Raw genomic sequence first — 6,000 nt, 5'->3', positions numbered from 1 at the left:
ATCTGTCTCCAAACCTGCTTAAAAAACAGGGGTTTGCCTATTTTTAGATTTAGCTGAATAGCGTCTGAATCTCTTGACCCTGTCCATAATGGATGTGGAGTGTCACCGCGGCGCGATGAGAGCAACAAACCGCCTGCAGCGGGTTGGTTAAAGCAGTCAAATTGGGCAAAAACGTAAAGAAAAGTCAAACCTCACTTCAGCTGGTTTAGAGGCACGATGCAATTAGCTGTCAAAGCGTTACAGCCCATCTGCTCCTCATCCCATCTGGATGAAAATTAAACATTTTTACAGCTTGCTGCTAACCCACTCCATCATTGAGCGTGACTGATTTCCACTATTGTGGGCTTTATATTATAAGGCGGTTCTCTATTCCTGAATGCTGGCTCTATAAAAGGCCTGTAATGTAGGGTTATAAAGTCTGCAGTGAGGAACCAGTTAACATGCAGCTATAGGGCCTCATGCAAAAACAGGCAACACACTGGACCAGTTTGTTTAATGCACAATAAAACAGTTTTTTTTTTTTTTTTTTTTTTTTTTTTCAGCTTTTGGAAGTCGTCCTACTAAATTGGAATAAGGCTAAAAAAAAAATTTCCTGCAAATGTGACAAAACACACCTGCCATTCATGTAATATGTTTCTTCCTGCTAATGAAATAATAATTACATGAATGGGAGTTATTATATTGAACAGTCAAAGTTCAATACACAGCTGTCACCCAACTGCAGATTTGCTTATTAAATTAATGATAATTAAACTGATAATTATGACTGTGCCATATAAATAGATATATTTAAAGTACTGAAAAAGTATATTTCAATTATTATTATTTTTAAGCACTGTCTTCCATTCATTTGTAGTATTTTGCAAGTTTTTATTTCTTAATACATAATTAGATCATTACTGTGTTGAATTACTTTATTAACACAAAGGTTGAAATTTCTAAGTTTTCAAAAATCTAATACCTAAACTGATAACTAATTAACAGTCAAAATGCAACACATCAACTTTCATCCAGTCACAGATGTGTATGCAACTGTGTAACTCCAATAATATAATAATTACTATGTTAACAGGAAAAAAAAAAAAAACATATTACATTAACGGCAGGTGTCTTTCATTACATTACAGGAAATTCATTACGTTAACTGGATTATTAGGTTACACTGTGCAGACTCTTATGGTTTATTTATTACTCTGGTGGGAAGTTATTACACTGACAGCTGCAACAAAGACTAAAATGAAATGTAAAGCTGCTGCCAATCAGCCGTCCTGCCTATCATATTTGGACAAGAGAAATGTTGTGTATATGATTAATAATGAAGCAGAGAAACCCAAAAGGGGCGCACAGGAAGCTATAGGTTTTAAAAATGTGTTAATACAGCAGTAAACAGGAATCAGCTAAATATAGTCTGGAATCAGCACATCACATTTCCTAATCCTTTTGTCAATCATCTGTCTTGTTTCTCCGTCTGCCTCCAGGGTTCCTGTCCACGAAGGATAAGCAAAATCCATATTTTCCCTCCTTCCAATAAATAATTTAGTACCCAGAATACACCTCTGCTTCCGCTCGATGTCCAGGATGTCTTGTCAGGGCAGAGCGATGACTCAACACTGACCGGGCAGCAAAACAGACGCGTTGGGCCCCTGAAATGCAAGGACTGTGTTTTCTGCCCACTGGCAAAGTGTGCAAGAGCAGCGTGCAGCGTCGGACAGCACAATTCTTATATGTTAACACACACACACACATGCACGCACACGAGCACACACACACATGGCCAAAGGCGGTCTCTGTCAGACTCATTTTGTGGAATCAAAACTGGATTTCCTCACTGCCAGTTACACCAGCAGCAGGTTATGTCTTATTAAATATGTGTGGGATTTTAAATAAGGATTTTGTCCATCTATGCTTTGACATCTGTGTTAAAATGTGCCAGGATCTCAAACAAACTGCAGAGAAATGTCTCTAGCTTTGCTTTGTCACATCCAAAGCTGAATTTTATAAAAACGTCATGGTCACAGAGATAGCAGTGCACAGAGGGGAATAACATACGGTATCATCCATGTGCATTATTATCCTTATTTCACACATTGTGGCAAAAAAAAGAAAGAAAGAAAAGCCAAATATCACAAACCTGAGTATCCCATAAGGTGTGAGGGCTGGAATTTGGTGGCATTCTCCTTTAACAAGCCAGCCGCAGATGCCATCCTCCTGAATTTCTCATTCTCAGATCAATTTGTAGAGCTTGCTTTATTGGCAAACACAGAGAGGGATTTGGCAGTGAAAGCCTGTTACACACACACCACGTGTCAAAACCTCCCTTTCTGGCCGTTTTCAGGTCATTCCTGACAGCAACAGCTGTACACGCCGATATATTTAGAAACCTGAGACAGGGGGAATGAAAGCTCTTCTGCTGAGGTGCATTTACGCCGCGCAATTATTTTCTGATGGGACGGGCGGTTCTTAACAAACTACATCCAGCGATGGAGGAGAACAGGTTCATGTTTAAAGGGCCATTCCGGTATTTTTTTTTCAACCTGGGCCCTATTTTTTTTTTACCTTTTGTGGGTCCAAATGACTGATAGGGACAGAAATTTTGGAAATTGGTCCGTTGTTGAGGAAAAAACGCGTCAGCCGGCAGCCGTGAAAGTGCAGGCGATGTGATCACAGTTTGTCGGTCGAATCGCGTCCACTGAAAGTGTTTGTTTTTGCTCAACAACATCCCCACAGAGCTCCACATTTGCTTTATGTTTAATCATATTACCTCCCCTCTGTCGGCGGCAGGTCTCTCGTTTTTCTTTAGGTAAGAGCAGAGTGCAAACTAGCTCAAAACTTGAGCACATTCACACTGTCGCCTGTAATGTTTCTGCAGTATTCCTATAGTAACTCAACTGTCTCTGTGAATTCACTTATGTAGGTCTAAGCAGTTTGATCAGTTGCACAATGAACACTGTGGTAGCAGCTGAAGCTCGGCTTATTGCAGCAGCTTGTGTGATCATGTTTCATCTGTCGCCTGCATCCTCTCCAACTCCCTTGGAAAAAAAAAAAAAAAAAAAAAATCTGTGTTTGTGAAGTTTCCATCTTTCTGACTTCTGATCATGTCGTGTAACTCAGGAGGGAAATTTATGAAGCTGCTTTGGTGCAAAAGAAATGAGGATTCAGCTGTGATGATCGGTCCTGTTGTGCAGTCACTCTGAATTTAGCAGGTTAGCACAAACACACACAGCTCTTCTTCTTCTTCTCTCTGGCTGCATTGTGCTGATTACAGAATAGCGCCACATTGGGCTGTGCTGGTATTGCAGTCAAATCAGAAACTCTGCTGTGGCCTGAAGAACGGAGGTTATTACTATGAGCACAAAACGAATGTGTTTACTCTGACGGGGTACAAAGTTTAAGAAATGGCAGCTGCCTTTGAATTTTATATGGAAGAGAAACCCTGCATATTGTTAATTGTGTAGCTGCAGCTGTAATCCCGGTCAGAATGCAGTAACCTGACGGTCTGCGGTGTGCAGAGTGTGGACAGGAGTGTTTGCACCCATTTGTAGCACAATTAGCCACAATTCAGCTCAAAACGTCAGCCAAAGCTACACTCTCTCTCTGTTGCAAGACAACAAACTGCCTCCTCTCTCTGATTCTCACGTCGCCGCTGTTGTCTTCCTGCAGCGGCTCACCTCACATGAGATTTCCGAGTGAGTCTTCTCCTCGAGCTTGACTTTTGTTAAGGTGGTCCACACGTCTGTCTCTGTAGGGATCCTTTCCATAATGTTGTCAAACACTTATGATGGCAGTCTGAGCCTGTCGGTGGAAACAACAAGCCCTTCCAGTGGACCTAATCTGACGGGCAAACTTGCCCCCTGGGATTAGGTTGCAGCTCGTTTCGTGGCTGCCGGGCTGAAGCGTCCTGGCTCAGCACTGGACCAGTTCCAAAAACTGTTGTCGGTATCAGTCATTTGGAGCCAAGATAAAAAAATATATATATATACAGGAATGATCTTTTAAAGGTAAGTAGAAATGGACATGTAACCACCAAGGCTGCAAGAAATCCTCCACAGTGAAAACAAGAAGGAGGAAATGAAAGATAATGATGATAATAAGCCTGTGCTTACTATGATGCTGCTAAGTAGAGTGTCTCTTTCATGCTAGGCTGCTGCAACACACACACACACACACACACACACTCATACACATGCCCACCTCTGCAGCATCCTTTGTGGATTGTTCAGTCGTTGGAATGGAAATCCACAGCACGTTTGTTATTACTGCCGTACATAACATCACACTGAGGAGAGAAATGTTGAATTTTAGCCGGTTGCATCACCGCTGCTTTCATTTCCAAGCTGCACACACTTTAGCCTTGGTGTAACAGTTACACCAATTATTTCTGGCGCTTATAATTTTCCTATCCTCCCAAATTATCACTCATTTTGTGTTTTACACCCCTGATGATCCAGGGACTCGGATAAAATGTCCTCTCAAGTCAGACACTGACAGGACAAACTGCTGGGAAAAAACATAGGGTGTAAGCCTTGTGGTTAAGCTTTGGATTTTGAATATTATTGGATCTAACTTTAATGACTTAATAGCTAACCACAGAGCAGAGTCGCTACTAATCCTGTAAAATGTAATTAGGTAGACTCAGGAGCACTCACGTTTGTTTCTGCTTGTTGAGTTAAATACAGTAGAACTTTATTTCAATCTAATGCATCGTATAGATGTCGGTTGCAGGACGTTAAAAGCAGCAAAAGGAATCAGCAAAAGGAAGAAAAATGTCATTCGTCCAATAGTTAACAGCCCTGAAGGCATGACCGTCTTGGGATGAAACTAAAGGAGCACTGGGCCTGCAGCTACGCAGAGCCACACAGGAAATCTCCTGCCATGCCTTTTTATAATAAAATAAATGAAAGTCCATTATTATAATTACACAGGACATTGCTCTTGGTGCTTGTAACCAGACAAATAGAGAGCTGCTTGTGGTATTTAAAAAAAAAAAAAAAAAAAAACTTAAAATACTCTCATAACGATTTTATTTGCTTCTGTAGAGTGAAGAAATATTTTTACTAAGCGGCTTGTCGTCTCTGTTGCAAATGTAAATTGTGTTGCTGTAATCAAACATTTCGGTCAAGTCTCATTCAGCAGCAGTTTCTCAGAATCATATGAGGTTGGTTAGTTTGGCTGTGCTGAAGCTCTAACGCTGAGGTGTGTTGTGACCTTTGACCCCGGCCGCTGTGAGGTGTTCACGCTCCTGCACGGCGGCCCCTGACCCTCCAGCAGCGCCCCGAGGCGGCCGGCAGACACACACTCTCAGTGTGAGCGGCGTGAAATGTGTCTGGCTCTCCTCTTCCTCCTGACAAAGTCACACCAGCATCTCTGTGCCACTCACCCTTCAGTGTGCACGTGTGTGTGCACGTGTTGTTGCTGCTGTGAACATCTCCCCTAAATGTAAAATAAATTAAATTAAATTAAATAATAAATTGATAAATAAATACACAATCAAACAAACAAATAAATAATAAAAGAAAATAATTCACTGAAACAAACTTTTGATGCTGGTTGGGAACATCTCTCCTAAAAAAAAATAAATTAATAAATAAATACACAAACAAACAAACAAACAAATAAAATAATTCATTGAAATGAACTGTTGATGTTGGCTGAGAACATCTTAACATTTCGCCGGCATATAAAATACAAATTAATAATAATATATAAAGTAACAACAACAAGAACAATAATATATTGTAATGAAAGGTGACTTGTCATTTGTGTTTTGTACGTGTATTCTGCACAGTGTAATATGCAGCCTTTATAGTTAGACATAATATTACAGCACTTTTCATTAATATTATGAAAATGATTAGTCCTCATTTACTGGAGTTGACGATTTAAAACAAATGAAAGATGAGCGAACTATCCCTTTAATTGATCTCTGCTTTTTTTGGACGTACTGAAGATTCTGGAATCGCTGCCTTGTTGTGTGCAACTCTAACAGAGGCATTCTGGGAA

This window comes from Myripristis murdjan, chromosome 3 (genome assembly GCF_902150065.1).
Source record: "Myripristis murdjan chromosome 3, fMyrMur1.1, whole genome shotgun sequence".
NCBI classification, from domain to species: Eukaryota; Metazoa; Chordata; class Actinopteri; order Holocentriformes; family Holocentridae; genus Myripristis; species Myripristis murdjan.
This window is presented reverse-complemented; position numbering follows the sequence as displayed.